At 45.5% G+C, this 21,893-nt stretch overlaps 1 protein-coding gene across 1 annotated transcript in view; it reads left to right on the top strand.

Annotated features, from left to right (window-relative positions):
* Nucleotides 1-21,893, top strand: part of Wdfy3 (WD repeat and FYVE domain containing 3) — a 253,962-nt gene that overhangs the window by 8,290 nt on the left and 223,779 nt on the right. Inside the window, 1 exon segment of the mRNA XM_028867282.2 lies at nt 19,665-19,752. The gene's annotated coding sequence lies outside the window, so the exon portion shown is untranslated.

Here is a 21,893-nt window from a genome sequence, read left to right as displayed (position 1 = left end):
ACGGCTCTAGTCATTTCTAGATCATTCTTCTGGGATGTCCCACAAAGGAGCATTGTGTTGGTCAGAAGCTGCCATCCCCCAGCAAGCTCAGGACTTACACTGATTTCCAGCCTGGGGGGAGCTGGCCTCGTCAGGACCGCAGTTCCACATCTGGTGAGATCGCGGGCTGAGATTAGAAACTTTAATCAGCTAGATATTCGGGAAGCCACATAGATTTAGAGAGTGGTTCCTGTCATTTGGGTGTAAGAGGACCTTCGAAATGACTGAGCGTTGTCCAAAGGCGTTGCAGCTGCCCGACCCTCCTCTGTGGTCTGGCCTCTCAAGCATTCTTCTGTTACTACTGTGCCGCGTCCGTGCCGAAGCCCAGCTGAGGCTCCTGGCTCTGCCCTGTCTGTCCACAGAGCTGCGTTCCCATGTCCAGGTCTCCTCACCTGTCCAGCCTCCGCCAATCCTTCCCATTCCAGGCTCTCCACTTAATACTGATGGTTGAGCTCTTCCACATTGTCCCGCAGTGAACTTTCCTCAGTTTCGTAAGCCTTTGGTGCTTAGGCGTAAGTGGAGATCACATGACAAGGTAGTTTCTGACACATCAATAGGTATGTGGTCAACACGTAATGATCTGCACATGCTTGGTACCAGCCTGGCCCAGCTTCCTCTTCCTGCATGATGTTTCCTCTTGGCCTTTCCCCTAAGTTCCTCAGCCAGTTTGGACTCTGAGGAAGCCTACCATTTAAATAGGAACTTACGTGGCTTTTATTTGATCCCTCAGGAAGGTGGGGTCAACTGCTCTGTGTCGCCTGTTTTCCCCTGCTCTCACTAAAGGTCCGTGTATGGGAATCACATTTCATGAGCTGTGGATTGGGGAGTGTTACAAGAATTCCTGCAACTGTATTTTCTCCAGCTATGAAAATGACTTAGTATAGTTTAAGCACAAGTTTGGACAAACACTTTACCTGTTTTAATTTCACTGAACCTGTATTAAAACTGTATTCACTACCTCATTGATTGTTTTGAAGTATTTACAAGTGGGGGAGGGAGGGAGGGAGGGAGGGAGAGAGAGAGAGAGAGAGAGAGAGAGAGAGAGAGAGAGAGAGAGAGAGCGAGCAGTCTGTTGGTCCTGTCACTTGCCACCAGCCACATGCAGTTGGAGTAAGCAACTTGTATTTTATTATTAAAAGCATCTGGTCTCTTCTCTTGTAAAAGGCTGATGAGTACAGGAATGCTGATGTTTCATCCTCTGGGTCTCCCTTCTGCAGACAGCCCCCCAAAGGGGTTTCTTTCCTACCTTTTCGACAGAAAGGATGACAGTTACCCGGGCAAGCAGCTGGTTATTTTCAGCTTGATAAATCTGTTGCAGCCATGGACACTAGTCATGTAAAACTTTAATTACATGGCATTTCTTCCTAATTCTACTTTGTTAAGACTTCCTCTTTTAATAAGTACTAAATTGGCTTACTGGGTACTTTCATTTCTAACACCTAAAAGAGTACAGAGGAAGAAATAGTCATCAGTCAGGGATACTTAGTGTCTGTATATGCTTAGTATAGAGCTTTTGGGGGGAAGGAAGAACATTAATAGTACATTTAGATGAATTGATAAAGAACACTGTCACATAGGACGGGTCAGCACAACGTTGGTTTGTAAACGCCACATAGGCACAAAGTTGGTTTTCATTAAATAGTTGAGTAAAATGTACATACTATCACCATACAGTGTTCTAAGTCTTAGGAAAATACATGTTAAAGGCTTGAGATTGAGCCCACTCGGTAGAATCCTTGTGTAGCATGCACAAGGCCCAGGGGTACAGCCTCCTGCACACAGGGCATGCTGTTCCTCGCCCCAATTCCAGCCTGCGGGAGGTTGAGATGGGAGGCTCAGAAGTTCAAGATCATCCTCTGCTCCATTAGCTAGTTCAAGGCCAGCCTGGGCTTCCTGAGACCCGGTCTCAAAAGGATGAAATGCAATAAAATAAAAAATAGTTTATTGTCGCTCCCAGGGATTCTGCAGCTTCACTTGGGGGCGTGTTTTACATGTTTCTTTTTTCTGTTCCTCTTAGAAATCTCTAGGCAGATTCATAATCAGATTCCTTTGACTGAAGTCTCTATGACTTTTAATTCTAAATTTGTTCTTTATGATAATTGCTTTCAGAACACAGGATTAGGTGATTTAGATGCCAGATGTCGTATTTGTTTCATGAGGCGGGGTCTTGCTCTGTAGCACAAACTGTCCTTGAACTAGAAATCATCCTGCCTCAGCCTTAGGAGGGCCGGTATATGTAGACTTCACCACTGTGCCTGGCTGAGATGGTAAATGTCATATTTAAGTAAACAAGTGTGAAAATAAAAATAAACTTTATTTTTTTAATAATTGCTGTGCATAGATTGCCTGATAATTTTGCATAGCTTGATTTATTTTTGTAACGTGTAGTGACTAAATTAAAAGCAAAAGGGATTATCCTTGCTGCCTAGGACTCAATTGATACCACAATCCTTAACAGTAAATTCTATGATTCTTCCTAAATGTTCATCAACAGTGATGTCAGGACATAGTTATGCCACCCATACTTTTAGAGCACAGTGGAGATAAGAGAGTAAATATTTGCCAGGTGTGTGCAGAAGTTCTGTGGACACTTCCTGAGTTGAGAGGCAATCAGTGATGTGATTAGGAGAACCCTAATCATGATATTTGGTCTGAATGACAGAGGAGTGAAAGAATTTCCTTGGTAAAAACTGTAACATTGGGCTGGAGAGATGGCTTGGTGGTTAAGAGCACTGACTGCTCTTCCAAAGGTCCCGAGTTCAATTCCCAGCAACCACATGGTGGCTCACAACCACCTGTAATGAGATCTGGTGCCCTCCTCTGGTCTGCAGGGACACATGCAGGCAGAATGCTGTATACATAATAAATAAATCTTAAAAAAAAATTACTTATTCCAGGATTATAGAATTTAGAAGTTGTTTGGTTTTAGTCTCTGATTCAGGAGAGGCTTGGGGAGGGTACCCTAAAAATTAAGGAACAGAAATGAAGTAATATGCTTGGAAGAAAGATTGTTTTTACCATACAAACCTTACTTTTGCTTTTGAAACATTTTATAACTAGGTCATCATAAGATTATACTAAGTATTACTTCCCTAGCATGGATTCCTTTTTAAAAATAATTTTATTATACGTAAGGCATATACATGTTGTTACAAGAAGCACACATATTAAAATAGTTACTGTATGAAACCGTGTTACCATCTCGCATAGTTAGCCATTTTGTTTTTGTTTTTAACATTTTGTTTTTTTATTTAAAAATTTTATGTATCTGGTACTGTTTGTGGGTGTGTATGTGTGTGCAGATACATGTGCACAGAGATGGAAGTTCATGTACAGGCCTGAGGTCAACACTGCATATCTTCCTCAATTGCTCTCCACCTTATGCTTTGAGCTCTCCGATTCAGCTAGACTGCTGACTAGCAAGCCCAGACTCTCCATCTCTACCTCCCCAGCACTGAGTACAGAATCCAGTGGGTCCTGGGGATTGAGCAGGGGGACCCATGCTTGAATGGCCAGTACCTTACTGATGCAGTCATGTCCCCAGATCTTTTGTTTTATTTTTATGACAGTGAAGAGTAACTGAAATCTATTCATTTAGCAAGACTCTCCTATGCAGTGTCATTTTATTCCTTGGGTTCCTTATGTACATGAGAATCCTGGCCTTCATTGTGATCTGTTTCTTGGATCCTTTGGCCTGCGTCTTTCTGTCCACCCCTCCATCCTATAGTTGCCGTTTAAATTCCACCTGTGTGTTTAATCGTTGCTTTTTGAGATTCCACGTGCAAATGAAATCCTGCTATTTCTATTCTTTCTCCTTCTGTGTCTGGTTGGTTTACATAGAATAATGCCCATCAGCTTTATCCATGCTGTGACAAATGGCAAGATTCCTCTTTTAGGGCTGAATGATGTATGTGTAGATAGATAGGTAGTTGGCTTCTGTAGATGGTTTTTTAATTTACTCAGGCATCAACAGACATCTCGAGCCTTTCTTATCTGTGGTAATGTTGCAGTGAACATAACCACACCTTTGTGATGTCATTCATGGCTTTGGTAACCTTGCAGTGAATATACAGACAACCTTTGTGATGTCGTTCATGTCTGTGGTAACATTGTGAGGTCACCTCAGTTCTTTATATTTCAGAAGGATTGTTGGCTCATAAATAATCCTGATTTTAATTTCTTTTAGAAATATTTTTTTATTTATGCATATATGTATGTGCTTCTGTGCATGTCTTTGTGAATGTATGTCATGTACATGCGTGCCTATGGAAAGCCAGAAGAGGCATCTGTTTCCCTGGAGCTGGAGTTACGGGCACTTGTGAGCTGCCCAGTGTTGGTGATGGGAACTGAACCTGGATACTCTGCAAGAGCGGAAAGTGCTCTTACCTGCTGAGCATCTCCCCGGCACAGCCCTGGTGTTAGTTCTTAAGGAGCATCACACACTATTTCAGGATGACCACCTTAGTCTCTGCATTTCCTCAGGATCTGCTGAGGGTTAGCTCCAGGACTTCATGGATATAAAAATCTGAGGGTGCTCTAATTCTTTATAAAATGGTATAGTATTTGCATTTAACTTGCACACAGCTATAGATAAAATACCTAAAATAAAATACACAATACCACAGAAACACTAAGTGAATGCTCCTTGTACTATAGTGTTTAGGAGAGTATTACAAGAAAACAAAGTTTTTACATGTTCAGTGTAGATACATTGTGTATTTCGTGGCACCAGACATTGAATCCACGGTCTTGTATGTCTAGGGAGGCTCTCTGCCATAAAAGCATGTGCTGAGCAGTCTTATTCCCACCCTTTCAGGCTTTCCATCCAAGCTTGGTTGAATCCATGGATACGGAACCCACAGATATGTATTCTCAGGCTATACCTTTTAAGATAATGTAGTCTATTTGATAAATGATAGATATGTTTTCAGTATTTCATTTAATTTGTCAACCTACAGAATGAATGAGATGACTTGTGTCTCTGGCCAAAATGAAAATTGATATATTGCTGGATTTTTTTTTCTTTTTAATTTCTGAAGTTCCAGTGTGTAGAGTATTTTTATTTCTTTTAAGTAGAGTAGTACTGAGAGAATTTGAGGACTTTGTGGAATGTAGAGTTGCTGAGGTGACTGTCCGTGGTCCGCTTGAATGTCCCAGGGGAAAAAGCAAGGATGGTGTTGGGGGGGGTGGTGGCAGGTGACAGGAGGCGGGGAGGGCAGATGCATTCTTCCTGGGCTGCCACTCCAGCAGATGCCAGCGGGTACCTAGTCTAGCCTGAAGCGTATCCTCCAAACCTATGAAGACCAGAAATCTTTGGAGTTGTATTAGTTGTGCAACAGATGTTAGTGGGAATTGTACCATAATACCGACTGAGTTCCCCACCTCCTTCTCCACAGAGACCCAGATTAACATCTGACTCACCCGAGTAAATAAGCCGGGTGTCGCCCAGCTTGTCTGAGGTTGCATAAGCGTACATGGGCTGGCATAGGTGTCCATACTCTCTCAGAAGGAGGTGGGGAAGCCAGCGAGTCATGGCAGCTGCTGAAACTATGCTTCAGGGCCATGGCAGCCACTGGCATGCACCTGTGTGCCTGGGGCAGGAATAGGGGCGAAGCTACCCATTGCAGTTCCATGAAGATGCTGCATGGCTCTGTACCCACCAGCTTGGATTGGAGACGCGTGGCGTATCTTTTTAAGGAAGGCGCTGACTTGATGTACGTTTTTGTATATTTTGAGTTTTTCTCATCTTGACTGATTCTCTCTTCTCTTCCCTCTGCGGGGATCAGCCCTAAGGCTTGACACATGGGAGGGAAGCCCCAAAATGAATGAATGAATGTTCTTTTCCAACATTACGATGGTTTTGCAGTCCCTGGTATTGGGAATGGTTAGAAAGGAGCCCTGTCCTCCAGCCTCAGCTCTTAGCAGTGTTGTTGATACCCGGGTTAGCTAGAGTTGACCCCAGAGTGTAATTGTGGCTTTGTGCAGTGAGTCACCTGACTGAGAATGAAGAGTTCCTTTAAGAAGCACAATTTGAACAGAAAACACTGTTTGCACTCCACCGTCTAATTGTTACTTAGGTGTTCTTAGTGCTGATCGTGGCTTACAGTTAATAATAATCTTGAGTTTTGGTAAAGCTTGGGAATCTTCTTACATAGTCTGGTGTGTAAGTTGATGGCCCCGTTTATGCCGCCTCCTTTTTGACTTCCTTCTTGTACTGGTTGGCTTTTTTAAAACCAATTTGACGTGCACGGGAATCTCCTGGGAGGAAGGACCTCAACGGAGGAACTGCGCCTGTGGACAAGCCTGAGGGACATTTTGATTAGTGATTGATGTGAAAGGCCCAGCCCACTGAGTGTGTTGGCACCTTTGAGCAGGTGGTCCTGAGCTGCGTGAGAAACTGGGCTGAGCAAGCCATGGAGAGCAAGCCAGTGAGCAGCACTCCTGATCGAAAGGTCTCTGCTTCAGTCCCTGTCCTGGCTTCCCTCGGTGAGGTCCTAGTCAAACAACTAAGTGGTAAAGTAGACGACAGGGAAACTTTAAACAGTGTTAGATGGTGGAAAATGCCGAGGACAGTGTAACTTGGTCCTGGAAACCTGACTGGGGTGACGACGGAATAAAGAAATGAGAGACACCATAGAAAGGAGAGACGCGTGTGTGGAAAAGCTGGGACTGGGTGGGTTGTGTCTGCACTCATGGAGGACACACACTATGCAGCTGGATAGCGAGTCTCTGTTGGGGACCAGGCTCAAACTGTGAACACTGGGGGAAGAGGAAGCTGAGGTGGAGGCTTCCCGCCTACACTGCCAGCATGGGTCAGCATTTGTGCTTGGGCCAGGGGAAGGTCCTGCCATTTCCCGGGAACCTGACCCAGGAAGGCCCTGGGGTCCTGGGCGTGGCTGTGCTCATGCCAGATACTAAACATTCACTCAGGACTTGATCTGCTCTCCATAGGAAAGCATTATAGGAATGTAAAATTAAATGACAGATAATGACTTGACAAGAGTGTGGACTGTGCAAGTCTGTGCTGTGAGGTGCATTTTGCAGGGAACTGCTTTGGTGGGGTCCCGTCTTGGAGCTCACTCCACACAGCGCTTCTGAGCCCAGGTTCCTCCCAGTGGTTAGTTGTGTTTTAGGATGAGTGAGGCACCATGACTACCGCCTCAATCCTTTCTCCCCGAGCACGTGTTTATTAAGCGCCCACTTCGTGTGCTGAAAAATATGAGGTTGGTGAGATGCTGTTTCTTTACTAGTAGGCTCGTGTCTGCTCGTTTCCGTTATGAAGAATTAGCTGTGCGGCAGTACCTGCTCCCAAGTGTCCTTGGCTTCCTGCCTCGCTGGTGTGTGGCATTCCCGATTCAGCCTGTTACACTTGTTGTCTTGTGTGCTTCTTTCCTCCCTGGATCTTGGCTGCGTGGTGTTTCTTGCTTATACAGAAGAGGACCTCATTTGCTGTTTGTTCTTTGGATGGGTATCAAACTTATAAAGAAAGCCAGAAACTAGAAACAACATCATCGGCATGGTACTCATGAGAAAACAGAATTTTGATGAAGTTGTAGGAATCCCATTTGAAGGCTCTAATGGACTTAGAAGTCTTTACTTACTTTTTTTTTCTTTCTTTTTTTTTTTTTTTTGATACACAGTCTCATTATGTAGCCTGACTGGCCTGGATGGAATTCTGTATGAGGACCAGGCTGGCCTCAGACTCACAGAAACCCACCTGCCTCTGCCTCCAGAGTGCTGCGATTAAAGACGTGCTCCATCCTGCTGGACTTTCAGCACTGGTTGCAAGAGACATTTATTTATGTGGTCAAATGTATACATTATTCTATTGTTCCATTTTACCCTGTCTGTTCTGTATTAAGATTTCCGCTAAAACTTGAGAACCAGATGGTCATCTCAATATTCTGTAGAAGAATCATTTTACAAAATGTAATTCAGTCATTCAAATTCTCTCTCTTTCTCTCTCTCTCTCCCTCTCTCTCTCCTCTCTCTCTCTCCCTCCCTCTCTCTCTCTCTCCCTCCCTCTCTCTCTCTACACACACACACACACACAAAACCACTGTTTTTCTCTATATTTACAAATTGTAGTCTGGTGATTGAAAAATAAAACTTGGCACAGAAATATCCAGCAACCCTTCCTGTATTATGTTATTGTTTTCATCACACAGTATTTCAGTTTCATACCATTTAGATTTTTTTCTTTTTCTTTTTATGTTTGCATGTTTACTATTTGTCAGCTTTTATTAAAGCTTCATTGTTATTTGCTATTGGCCAGAACACAGGAAGTTTCAGAGCTGGGGAGATGGCTAGTGTTAGACTGGATGGGCTAGACTGAGGCAGAGAGCTGCAGCCCGTCTAATGAGTACAGGGGCTGAGGAGCTTTGGAGGCCAGGCCAGGGGCAGGATAGCTGGAGCCCTGCGCCCAGCTTCTTGTTCTTGAGAATTCAGGTGAAGACACACATGGAATCTGCAGTAGGGATGTGTGGATCCCTAAACACGAACAGATGCATAACTGTGTACATGGGCCTGTGTGGGTGGCCACTAGCTAGCTCTCTCTGACGGCCCTGGGTGGTCCTGGGGTCCTGGGCTCTGGATAATGGCTTGCCACCACTCTTTGGGATTGGGAGTGGTGATTGAAAGTAGGTCCGGTATTAGGAAGGGTCTAGACAGGGACCAGACTAGGGACCTCCAAAAACATAAAAACAGAACTTTACTTATCAAAACTTAGCTATGAACAGGGCTGGGGTAGCGAAAGAGGAACGGACAGCAGCCGTATAACAGAAAGATCTAGAAAACCCTGGTCATCCACCCTGGGGAGTATGGGGGAGAAACAGGGTTAGTTTGACAGCCTGTCCTGCAAAATGCCCTTTCAGGGTAAAAATCCGTCCCAGGGTTAATGAGTAACCGTGGGCCTGCCCTGTTGGCCCGGGTTCAACATCACGAGAGCGCTGAGAACTGCTGACGCTTCCCATTGCGCTCCTCGATGGGGAACTGGTGCTCCCAGACCCAGGGAGCTCTGCAGGGAATGTGCTCCCTTGCAGACTCAGAGGATGTGAGAAAGCACTTCAGGCCTGAGGTCCTCATGTCACCTTTCTGGAGGCGGACCTGCAGCTTGGCGTGACAGGAAGCAAGGGGAAGGCCTGGTGGTTAGGGCACTCCACGTTGAGTGTGGGCTTCCCAGCGCAAGGTTTGGAGGGACCACGTGGGAAGGTTGGTAGCAAACCCGGGGGGCTTAAGTGGCAGGAGCAAGAGCTGCTCTTGGGTCTTATTAGCAGGAGTTACTTATTCTTTGTTGAGATCTCACTCTGTGGTCCGGGCTGGTGTTGGGAGTTACGACCCTCCTGCCTCAGCCTCCCAAGGCTGTGGTTACAGGCCTGTGCCTCCAGGCTGGGCTGGGCAGCAGGTCTTAGACATAGCTTTTGAGTCCCCTGCCGTTAAGGTTGCTTAAGACTGGATTAGATCAGCCCTGCTCAGATCAGATATTGGTCCCTCCCAGAATAGGGATACAGAGATGTGATATAAGTCAGTAGCCTCGAGGTTCTTTCTTTGTGCATCGAGGGCCATTCCCAGCGAAGCAGAAATCAAAAGCTACACACCCTTCCTAGAAATGGTTGGAACATCTCTTTGGTAAGCCTTTTTTGTTTGTTGTTTGTTCCGATCCTGCTTACACTTAAAAAGAGAGCGATAACCCTGCCAGAGCAGCTTTCCTGTTTGTTTGGTTCATGGTTATTTCAAACGAGACTTTGCTGTCTAGCCCAGCCTGGCCTGGGACTCCTGGCGGCGCTCCTGCCTCAGCAGCGTGCACCAGAGCCCCTGGTGCTAAGTCGGGTGCAGCTAGTTGAGGTGCCCAAGCCAGAGGCCGAGCCGCAGTGCAAACAGATTCTGGGCACTGAGCATTCCAGTTCTCTTATGATTGTTTGTTGGTATTTTAGAGCTTAAACTGCGCCAGCTTGTTTCTGCTCGATGGAGGAGAGGGATGTGTGTTTAGAAAGGTGAGAGGTCCTTGATCTCCAGCGACCAGGAAGGAAACGGTGGCTGAGATCCTGCTGTTGCTCTCTGCACAGATCCCAGCCCGGGTCACCGCACCCTCTAGAGCTTGCTTTCTGCTACTGTTTGGCTCACGAGGGCCATGTTCCTCGCAGGCCAGCTCGGTTCTTCAGTCTCCTCCACCCCAGGCCTCTTTCTGGTCTTCCGGGACTCCAGGTGCAGTGGCGGCTCTCCCTGAATATCGGGAAGGCCGCCCAGCCTCCTCATGGGCGTGTTTCCTTTCCTCGCTTTGTCTGTGTTGGCATTTCCTTCCTCTTAAAACTGGAGATGGTGCCGGGCAGCTGGGGGCGCACGCCTTTAATCCCAGCACTTGGGAGGCAGAGGCAGGCGGATCTCTGTGAGTTCGAGGCCAGCCTGGTCTACAGAGCGAGATCCAGGAAAGGCACAAAGCTACACAGAGAAACCCTGTCTTGAAAAGAACCAAAAAAAATAAACAAACAAACAAATAAATAAAAATAGGGGTTGGGGATTTAGCTCAGTGGTAGAGCGCTTGTCTAGCAAGCACAAGGCCTTGGATTTGGTCCTCAGCTCTGAAAAAAAAATAAAAATTAAAAAAAATTGGCGATGGCTCCCTTGGTAAAGTGCCCGCTGTGTGGGCATGAGGGCCTTGGTTTGGGTCCCTAGCACCTGTGTAAAAGACCAGGCACTGCAACTTGGGCAATAATCCCAGTATTGGGTAGGCAAAGGCAGGAGGATCCCCGGGGCAGGCTGGGCAGCTAGTCCACCTCCATCGGTGAGCTCCAGCTTCAGTGGGAGATCTGTTTCAAATGAATGAATGAATGATTGAATGAATGATTGAATGAGTGAAGTAGGTGGAGAAACAGCTGGGAAGGCACCCACTCATAGCTGACCTCTGGTCTCTGCAGGCACCCATGTGCATACCACAACAGTTGCTGTGCGCTTACACACCAAACACAGGCTTGTCTGCTTTCTTCCTTTTAAATTGAGTTGGTGTTTTGTTATAGATGTTGAACACAGCTTGTTACGTGGTTGACAAATGCTTCCTCCCAGTTTATGGCTTCTTCTCAGTTATGGAAGTGCCTTTTAAAGAGTAGAAGTTCACTTTGGTGAAGTCAGGCACGGTGACCAGAGTGTGCGGGAGCCGGCCGCACCGCAGGTACAGTCCGGCCCAGAGAGATTCATTAGGGGGCCGGATTCTCCTTCCCCCCTTTTTATTTGGTCCAGGACCTGGCCCCTGGCATGGTGCCACCAATGTTCAGGATGATTTTCCCCCGACTCCATCAAACCAATCTGGGAACAGCCTCAGGGGCACACCTAGAGGTGTCTTTTCACGGTGATTCCAGATGCAGCCACAACAGCAGTGAGCATTAACCTTCACAGCCCGGCCACCTGCCAACCTGACACCTGAATGTGACGCTTTATATCCTGACGTTACAACCTGGCCACCAAAGTTTCTGTTCTGTCTCAGGATGTAACATGCGTTCAGCCCACCTCTAAAGTCCCCCCTCCCCAGTCTCTGCCAGTCCTAGTACTGTTCAAAACTCCTTTCTGAAGCTCTTAATTCTGATCTCTTAATTGTGAGTCCCTATTAAAAATGAACGAACAGGCAACACACTTCTAATACACACCAGCACAGAGTAAACATTCCCATTTCAAAAGCTGTGTAATGGGAGGATAGCGAGGGAGCATTGGGCCAAAGCAAAGCCTAAGCACACTATGGGCAGACACCAAACTGTCCCGCTCCATAGCGGGCTGCCGTAGCGGGCTGCCATAGCGGGCTGCCATAGTAGGCAGCCGAGGCAGTTGTCCGTCCGAGTGCCGGTGGCTGCAGGCCGCCCTGCCTTCCAGCCAGGCCACCTGCTGCTGTCAGGAGCATCTCTGTCAAACTGATTCCTGCAGCTTTCTGGGAGGATGTGCTATGGCTGTGGAGTCTTCTTAGATACACCCAGATTAACAATCACATCTGTGATCCACTGGGTGTTGGTTTGGCTGGTTTTTTTTTTGGAGACAGGCTGTCATTCTGTCGTCCAGGCTGCATAGTTGTATTGTGTGTTGGGTTTTTGCTATCATTGTTGAGATTGGTGATTTCATTTTCTCTTATGGTTTATACTTCTAAGTGTATATTGTGAGTTCTGGGTTGCTAACATTTTGTTGAATGTTCGGGCGGTGGTGGTGCACATCTTTAATCCTAGCACTAAGGAGGCAGAGGCAGGTGGATCTCTGTGAGTTTGAGGCCAGCCTGGGCTACAGATCGAGTTCCAGGACAGCTAGGACTATTGCACAGAGAAACCTTGTCTCAGGAAATAAAGCAAAACACTGTTTTGTTAAAAGTTCTTGGTGTGTGAGTCTGCGGGGCAGTGAGTTCCCCGTCAGCCCTTGCTGCTTGGCTTTGCAGTCATCCATTGCTGCTGTGTCAGGTGATTTACAACGACCTCCAGACTGCACAGCAGCATGAACGAGCGTCCTGAGATGTAGACAGGAGCGTGTTTCCTTGTAGGAGGAGAAGGGAAACAAAAGTGTGCACACATCAGCTTGAGTTTATCGGAAGACGGCACAGGCAGGGATGGGTCAGGGGCTTATGGAAGGGACTTGAAGGTTACACCTTTTTCTATAGTTGAAACTTTTCCAAGCCTGTTACTTTTCATATTTAGAGGAGAACGGGAGTTGGAAAAATCCTAAATTGCTAAGACAGGTGAACTAGATTATATTTTAAATTAGTACTGTGTTCGCATTAAAAAAATAAGTTACTTATTTACACAGTGCTTGAGCATTTACCCTCAGCTTGAGTGGAGGTCGGGGGACATAAAAATCCTCAATTCTTTCTATTATGTTTACTTTTTGCATTTATGTGGACAAAATATTTTAGGGACATTAAAGATTGAGTTTTGAAACTGTTGGAATAAAGGTTTCCTTGAGAAAGGAGAGATATACATATATGGGATAGGAGAAGGCAAAATTAAAATCTTTTGGGGGATGGATTGGAGTTGAAAGCACCAGATTAATCCATTATTTTTAAAACCAGTATATATTCATGCGTGAATATGTTGTAAAACATTAAAAATGGAATCTGTGGGACTGGAGAGATGATCAGTTCACAAATGCCTCTAACCCCAGCTCCAGGGGTCTGGCACCCTCTTCTGACCTCTACAGGCATCCACACACGACATACTCTCACAAGGACACACACATATACATATAAATAAAAGTTAAAATAAGCATTTAAATTAACAAAATAAGAATCCATACCATAATAAACTGATTGATAAGCAAATAAATGGGATGGGGCTCTGCTTACAGTAGAATTCAGATTCAGGAGCTGGAAGTCATCGCTTTGTACCCAGTTTGCATGGCTAGTGATGATTAGGAACGTGAAGGATCAAAACAAAACTGGGGGACACCGACCAGGGAAAGGTAATCCCATGGGCTTACAGCATTTCCTCACAGACTGTATTAGCTGCAAGGAATGAAATAGCCATTATACGTTGGTAGGATCCAGGAACAATATGGAACAGATGGTCACCGTGTGACTGCAGTTATGACACCCTGAAGGGACACATCCTCATCTCTTCCCAAAGTGGCATGACCTCAGATTAGGAGGAACCACCAGGCAAACCCTAAATCAAGAATGTTATAATTTTTTTAAAAAAAGGAGCAGCATGGAGAGAGGGCGTACTTTATGCATAAGTTAGTTCTGTAAATGATTACGACTGTAGAAGGAGCCTTATTCACATTAACGGCTATGAGATAAGCATGGATTGGCAGTGCGGTGCTCGTTTTACATTGGGTGCCTGATTGAGAGAAAGTGCTGGAAAGGACGTCAACGGATCAGCTGAGCAATTTGACTGCAAGACTGAGGGACAGATAGAGAAAGGTGTTATAACAACTTAGCTTAGCTCCAGTTCATGGCCAGGCTTTGAAGCAAAGGGCGGTGATGCAGGTGGCGCCTGAGATTTATCCTGGGGAAGGTGGGGTGGGTAAGAACAGATGGGCACAGATTAAAATAAAACAGGTAACTAGGGATAGGTGAACCTGGCTACTATTGTGGTTTTTTGTGTTATTAAACAGCTCTTGTAACTTTTCTGTAAGTTTAAAATTATTTCCAAGCAAATCATTTAAAACATTAAAAAAAAAGTCTGCCTTTTAATTTAGACCGTTCTTCTCTTTTTACAAAGACCTTGTTTCTTTGTCTGGAGTCGGGGTTTGGAATGAGCATTTTTACAGTATTTCCCTGTTTTGGTGGTGTGCCTCAGCAAACCGCCCATTGTCAGATGTGGCAGCAGTTAGTAGAAAATAAGCCATTCTGTGGCTCGCAGCCTCAGTTTGGGGGAGTGTTTTTCTACTGTGACTAAGGGCATGCCTGCTGTGTCAACTGCTGGCCTCAAGATTATCTTATATTTTAAAGGGATTTTGGAGCGATTAATTTACATCTTAAAAGTTCCACAATCACTGGGCAGTGGTGGCGCATGCCTTTAATCCTAGCACTCTGGAGGCAGAGCCAGGCGGATCTCTGTGAGTTTGAGGCCAGCCTGGGCTACCAAGTGAGTTCCAGGAAAGGTGCAAAGCTACACAGAGAAACCCTGTCTTAAAAAACCAAAAAAAAAAAAAAAAGTTCCACGATCATTTAGATGATCTTGTTTTTATAAAATTTGGCCTTTGTATTGCCCTAATAGTTATGCATTTGCTTATTAGCTGCCTGCCCTGGCTATCCTCTCTCCTGTCCTGGGTGTTGAAGATGTAATACCAAACAAAACAAATTTCTGCTGTCATGGATTTTGCTTTTTATGTCTGTGTGGGAAGGGGAAGTTAGGAAAAGCAGGAGCAGAAGTTAGCTCGTCATGTTGGAGAAAAATCAGGAGTGAGGGAACCGAGGGCAGACTTGGACAGACTGCCCGGGAGACATATGAGCAATGACCGGAAGATGGGAAGTCCTACGCAGAAATAATGTCTCATGAGGACGCTCATAGACAGCAGCCAGTGAAGGCCTGGAGGCAGGATGTGCCAGGTCCACAAAGTGTAAGAAAGTGGTGGAAAGTGACGGCAGAAGCAGGGGAGGTCACATTGACTCTTTTATGACAGTGTAGGTTCTTACTGAGGGCAACGAGAACTCCCCGTGAGATAGGGGTGTTCTACACTGTATGCTGTAGGCCAGGTGGTCTGACCATCCTCATTACTTTCATGAGAAAGGACTGGAATACGGCTGGTGCAGAGATCAGTAGGTCAGATCCCAAACTTGAGCGGCCATGGACTTTGACCAGCATAGGTACTGTGTGCGTGAAGAGATTCTGAGTGTACTTTGGGAACTGTCAGTAGTATCTGCTGACGGAGTGAAGGGAGGGGAAGAACTAGATGTTTAGAGAGAGGGATCAGTCAAGGAGGTGGGAAGGGGGTTGCCAGCGAATGGGATCAAACTAAGAGAGTGAGCAAGGGAAGGGAGGGGGTCAGCGGGTCAGCGTGCAGGAGTCATGCAGGCTGCCCATAGCTCAGGGAAGGTCGGTAGATGACCTTTAAGTTTCAGTGGTGTGGTGCTGGGGAGAAGTCTCATAGGAGTGTGCTCGGTTTGAATGGGAGGGTCCTAGCAGCAGAAACGACATGGATGTTAAAGGATGTTAAGGGAAAGCGTTGCTTATCTTCTAGTGATTGGAGAGCTGTTTGCCAGTCGTTGTTTTATTGGGAGGAGACAGCAGTGGGACTTACCAGCACTGCCCTGCTTAGCAGCAGGCTGGCATCTGTCGTGACAGAGGCTTAGACCCCATATGTGACCCTGAAACCTACACAGTGCGAGTGGGGTACCATTTGCTTCTGCAGTCCTCTCCTGATGGCTCATGGGCTCGGGCCAGCATGCAGAGGGCCACAGATTTCATGCGGGCTTTTGTTTGTTTCCTTGGTGCTTTTCATTACATGATCTGGCAGGTGTCCCAGAAGAGCCACAGTAGGCTATAAAATTGCTTATTAAAAGTTTCTTTCAGAAAATGAGCATTTTGTTATTATTTAATGGTTCACTTTGTTTAAACTCAGAGACCCCTGAAAATTGCTAAAGACTGAGAAACAGTATTTTTTTTCATTGATCTACAAACTACAAAGAGTTAATTGATTCTAAGCCCCTTAGACTTTACTGAGATCAAGGCATAGCTAACATTTAGCTAAATCTGGAGTCCGGGCGACTGCTTCTAATTTATATAACATAGTTTTGAAATTCAGATTTTATGTATGAACATTTGTGCATTTAAAAATACTCAACCCTTTGACACTGTACCAGATGTATTCTAAATCAGAGGTGAGCAAAGCATGAAATAAAAATATGTAAACTATAAGAGCTCAGTGGAAATACTGTCTAAATTGTGGCCTGTTGAAAACTTGACATCTACAAGTGGAATGCACTGACATCATTTCCTAAGCATTTCTTTTTTTCTGGCTGAACTTCTATTGAAATGAAAGCTTAGAAATCTCCATCAGCTGGATAGTATTTTATGTCTGTGCTTCACAGTGTCTGTGGATTGCATGCTGCTCAGAAGCATGGAGTCAGGAAAACACTGGCACAGAGCTTGCTCTCTCCAGTTGTCTGGCTTCCTGCTTCTACTTTATCTGATACCTGTTTGGGCCTGGCCACTCAGAACTGGCAAAACCAGATAATCAGCATGTGTAAAGTGGAGAGGAAACAACCCAGGAAGAAAGAGAGCAAAAGACAGAGACAGGCCTTTCACCAAAGAGAAGGCATGAGTTAGCCAATGAGAAAGGTGAACTATGCAGCATCATTAACGAGCAAGAAGATGCAAATTAAGATTGTAGTTGAATGCCATTTTATGTCCTAAAATTAAGGGAGCGAGAGGCTGTAACTAAACATGAACCATGATTGCGCCTGAGAGTGTCATTGCTAAGCACATTGTAGGGAAGAAACTTGGTATCATCATGAAAATTGAATGGATGAGTCTTGGAAATGTAATATTGGATAGAAACATGAAGTCCTACAAGACCAGAGCTGTTTGATGTCATTTTTATGGATTTACAAAGAAACTAGAATATCATCTTGTTGAAAGATACATCAATATATGATGTACTTAAAATAATGATGAAGGCAGAATCGACACGTGCAGTTACAGAGGGCAGGAGCTGAAAGTGGGGCCTAGGAGTAACTTACATTTGGTTCTGGAGTTGGGTGACCGTTACCTAGATGTTCTGTCTTTGTATCAGAGGGGCTCATGGAGCCCATGCTAAGCCTGCAACTTCCTATGTGGCTGAGGATGGCCTTGAAGTCTTGTTCTGGCCTCCACCTCCCGAAGTGCTGTTGCCTGTGGATATGGTTCATTGGCTTTTTCAGTTCAGAATGATACCGACCCCAAAGTACTTACTAATTCTTTTGTTAAAAATACCATGTTTTTGTTTTGTTTTGCTATTATACACATATATGCTAGGAAAGTTCTGGTGCTTATCTCCTGTTCCATATGTTAAAATTTCTCTGAAATATATACCTACAGATTAAGGAGAATGTGTATATTCAATTTTTGTTTGATGAGATTTAGAGGCATGAGCCTGGTGAATTTCATGTTATTAATTTGCTTTGAATTTAACTGAACACTTGCAAATAATTGTTGTAGGTATCAAATAATATATTTAAAATATAATTAAGCTCAGGTATAGTTCTGTTAGTAGAACATTTGTCTAGCATTTCTGAATGTTGGAAATGTAATATGGAATGAGAACATTAAGCCGTATAAGACAAGAGCTGTTTGGTATCATTTTTATGGATTTGTTTATGGGATCCCCAGCATTCTATAACGAGCCATGGTGACTCACTTCTATAAGCCTAGCACTTGGAAGGTGGATGCTGGAGGATTGGCTGCATAGCAAGTTCAAGACCAGCCTATGCTACATAAGACACAGTTAAGTCATACTCCGAAGTCACATTCAGGACACGTCTTCACTGTCTTTTTTTTTTTTTTTTCCCTCTACTTGCATTTGAATTCTTCATAGTTCTGTTAAGTTGCTGGTTTCAAGGTTTCTTCCCCAGGGAGCTTGTGTGTGTGTCTACCATCTGATACATCACACAACTAAGGCTTGTTGAAGGTGCAATATGAGGATTTTTAAAAGCGACATTTATTTATTATTTGTGTCTGTCTGTGGGGGGTGGGGTACCTGTGTGCATGGCGTGCTCATGGAAGTCAGAGCACAGCTTGCAGGAATCGGCTCTCTCCCTCCACCATGTGGGTCCCAGGGCTCCAATTCAGATCATCAGGTTTAGGTGCAAGGTACCTTACCTGATGAGCTGTCTTATGGGCTCATTAAGAAATAGCTTCCAATTTTTGAAGAGTATTTTTTTTTTTGTTCCAACTTTACCTTCTGATTAAGCACTAACCAGCCCAGCTTGTTTGGCATGGTGGTGTGTGCCTATAATCCCAGCACTTAGGAGTTTAAGGCTAGCCTGGGTTATAAGAGACCCAGTCTCAACGAATAAATAAATAAGCACAAATAAAAACAATTAACAACAATAAAAAGAAACAGCCAAGAAGTGAGATACTCATCATAACTAGATTATCTTTGAGTAACCGATTTTGTTTGAATTATTGTACTATGATTAGAGAGATTAAACCAGTAGTGAGCAGGAAAGCAGAATGTTACAACACGGAAACTTCCATATGCACAGAATGCTGGCCAAGAACGAGTGCGGCTTCAGAAGGCCTGTCGGTATTAGTGCAGGGGACTCATTTTTGTATTTCTTGAGACCAGGGAAGTAGGTGGCTAGGACCATGGGGAGTTTTCAGAGCAGAGTTGATGAAGTCCAGAGCCTGGACCATATCCGTATGCGAGGGTTCTCCTACTGAGATAGGGACTCACAGATAAGAGAGACATTTAAGTCACGTGTGTGCCGTGGCAAGTAACTTGAGGCCGGAGTGCGACCTGCGAGGAAGGATGGGGGTTTCCTTAATTTAAATTTGCACAAATCCATTTAGCGCTCCCGTCCATGTCTCTTCTGATGCTGGACGAGGACACCTCGGGAAATACTGGGTTGTTTGCTTGTTTGTTTCTCTCTGAAGGGGCGACAGTGTGTTCTGTGTTATGCAAGTGAGTACTAGCCCCAAAGGGGTAGAGCTGGCTTCACGGTCTGGCCCTGCCTCGAACCATGGTGTTGGCCCTTTGTCTTTATGTAAGTTCTTGGGGTCTCAGTTTCCTCACCAGCTAACAAAGCCAAACTGGGTGATCTGTGGCCAATACTTCAAGGAATCTAGTTTCCATGGATTTTAAGAAAAACTGCCAGCTCTATTTCCTTTTGACAGGCTTATTTTTACATTTTATTTACTTATTGTGTGTGTGTGTGTCTGCACACACATGCGCCATGCCAACCCCGTGGAGGTCAGAGAGAAGCCTGTAGGAAGCGGTTCTCTCCATCCACCACGTGGGTTGCAGGGATCACTCAGGCTGTGGTGGTCAGGGTTGGTGGCCAGCACCTGTACCCACTGAGCCGTCTTGCCAGTCCCCTTCAGGGGTGTTTAAAGGCAGGGTGTACCTGCCTTGAGTGGCGTGCTCACAGGTGTTAAAGGAAGGTGACAGGTAGAGGTAGCCGAAGATGCTGGGGCAGCTGGTCTTCCCAACAGGAGCTGAGCCTCTTCCTTCCTTCCTCACAGGTGTGATACTCTCGACATCCGCTTCCGGAAGAAAGTGCCTGCCCTTCCTGTCTCTCCAGGTTCATGCCAGCCCCGCACACAGAATCAGGTCGGTCTGGGGACTTCATTCGGCTGTTGATAAGGGAGCCTGGGACGGAATCCTTGAGTCTCCTGGGCTGGGATTCCCAAGACCAAGGTTTCGATCCCGCTTCATCCCTGACAGCTGGGTAAACTAGGGAAAGCCATTTTCTCTCCATTCTCACCCAAACCAGGTATGGTGGGATTCACTACCTTCAGCTACAGTTCTGGCTTCAAATACATCAGTATTTCTGTTGTTGGTACCTGTACATTGGACACAATCATGTGTTAGAGGCATTTCCTTTATCTCCTTCCTGGAAAGTATCATTGAGTTTGGATGAACTAACACATCATAAAGTGAAACTGTATTAGATTGTTAGTGCCCTCACCACGCACGTGGAGCGTCGTGGCCAGCAGTACAACGCACGGCAGAGCATCAGCCACCCCTTCGCTGCACTGACTGCCACTCTGACCGAGTGTGTTAGACAGTCAGACTGTTACACCGTCACTGGCCCCAGGAAAGGTCAAAATTCAGAACTGAAAGCAAGGTTTCTAGGAGATGTCCACTGTTCATGACACCGTAAAGTCCGCAGCAGTGAGCTGGGACAGTCTGCCGTCACTTCGGAGCACAGGTCTCTTTAATCAGTCCTGTTGTCCCCACGGTGAGTGACCAGTTTAAGTGATAAAATAACATGGCAAGGAGCGTGTGAATCCCGGGACTCCGTAGTGTTCCAGTTTGACTGTGGGGTTTTGAAATGCTTACCTTTTCACGGGCTGTCGGTCCTTCAGCGGTGTTCTTCACTTTAGAGATGGCGCCCGCCTTTGGGCCACGTTCTCAGCTGCTGAAAATCCCTCAACTGAACTTAGCTTGAGTTTTATGGGAACTCTGCCACGATATGACCCCAGACTTCCGTCCCACTGTACTTAACCCAAAAGGGACAGGTGTCAGGCCTTTGGGAGTTTTCCAGGAGACACGGATCCAAGGGCAGAAACACAGCCAGGCTGCACAATGGCAGCCCGGGGGCCTAAGCACTCCAGTTCCTAGCCAGCGCTCAGCAAAGTGCCTGTCTTCTGGACGCACGCACACACGCACGCACGCACTGTCCTCTGCACACATGTACATTTCTCTGTCCTCTGGACGCACGCACGCACGCACGCACGCACTGTCCTCTGCACACGCATACATTTCCCTGTCCTCTGGATGCACGCAAGGTTCTCTGTCTTCTGCACACATGTGCATTTCCCTGTCCTCTGCACACACACACTTTTCCCTGTCCTCTGCACACACATTCTTTTCCCTGTCTTTGTGCACACACACACACTTATCCCTGTCTCCTGGACGCATGCACGTTTTCTTGTCTTCAGCCCATCCTTTGTGATGGAAGCATGCCTAGCCACTCCTCCCCAGCTGTTAGTGGTTAGTTAGTCTAGACTCCCCTGGCAGGCTCTTCTACACCAGACTACATTTCCCAGAGTGCATTGTTCCTCACGCAGCTCCAGATAAGCTTAGAAGAGGGGCATTTAAAACCTCACATTGGCCTTTTGTTCAAAGCCTGTTCTCTAAAAAACATCTGACTTCTTCCTACTAAGATGCCAGTTATGATCGCCTGCCAATGCCCCTTCCAGAGCGTGCTCAGAAAGTCGGTGGTGCGGTACAGATTTAGCGTCGCCCCCAGTACCAAATGAGGGAACCAAAACCTCCAGGGAAGGAACTCAAGATGGTACAGGGGAATTTGTGAGTACAGATGTTGACCGAAGCTGAAAATGCCCAGTGTAAAAAGTTCTCATAATTAGAAAAAAAAAAAAAAAAAAAAAAAAAAAATATATATATATATATATATATATATATATATATATATATAAAATAGCATTGCTAATGCTTTAGGATTTTAAATTATGATTTATTTTTCTTTAATTTTAAGAAATGGTGGTTAAAATGTAGGACCCAGGAGGACTGGGTGTGTCTCACACAGTGGTAGAGCCCTGGCCTGGCATGCTGAAGGCCCTGAGTCTGGGCTTCATCACTGTAGGTGAACTAAGAAGTCACTAAGTAGGCAAATAATTTAGGACCCAGGAACGTTGAAAATTTTCATCACAACTTTATCTCTTGCTGTGGAAACTTGGTCATTTTCCTTTTTCAGTAGACTTCTGGCTTATTGAACAAAACCTAGG

This window comes from Peromyscus leucopus, chromosome 10, assembly GCF_004664715.2.
Source record: "Peromyscus leucopus breed LL Stock chromosome 10, UCI_PerLeu_2.1, whole genome shotgun sequence".
Classification (NCBI taxonomy): Eukaryota; Metazoa; Chordata; class Mammalia; order Rodentia; family Cricetidae; genus Peromyscus; species Peromyscus leucopus.
This window is presented reverse-complemented; position numbering and strand designations above follow the sequence as displayed.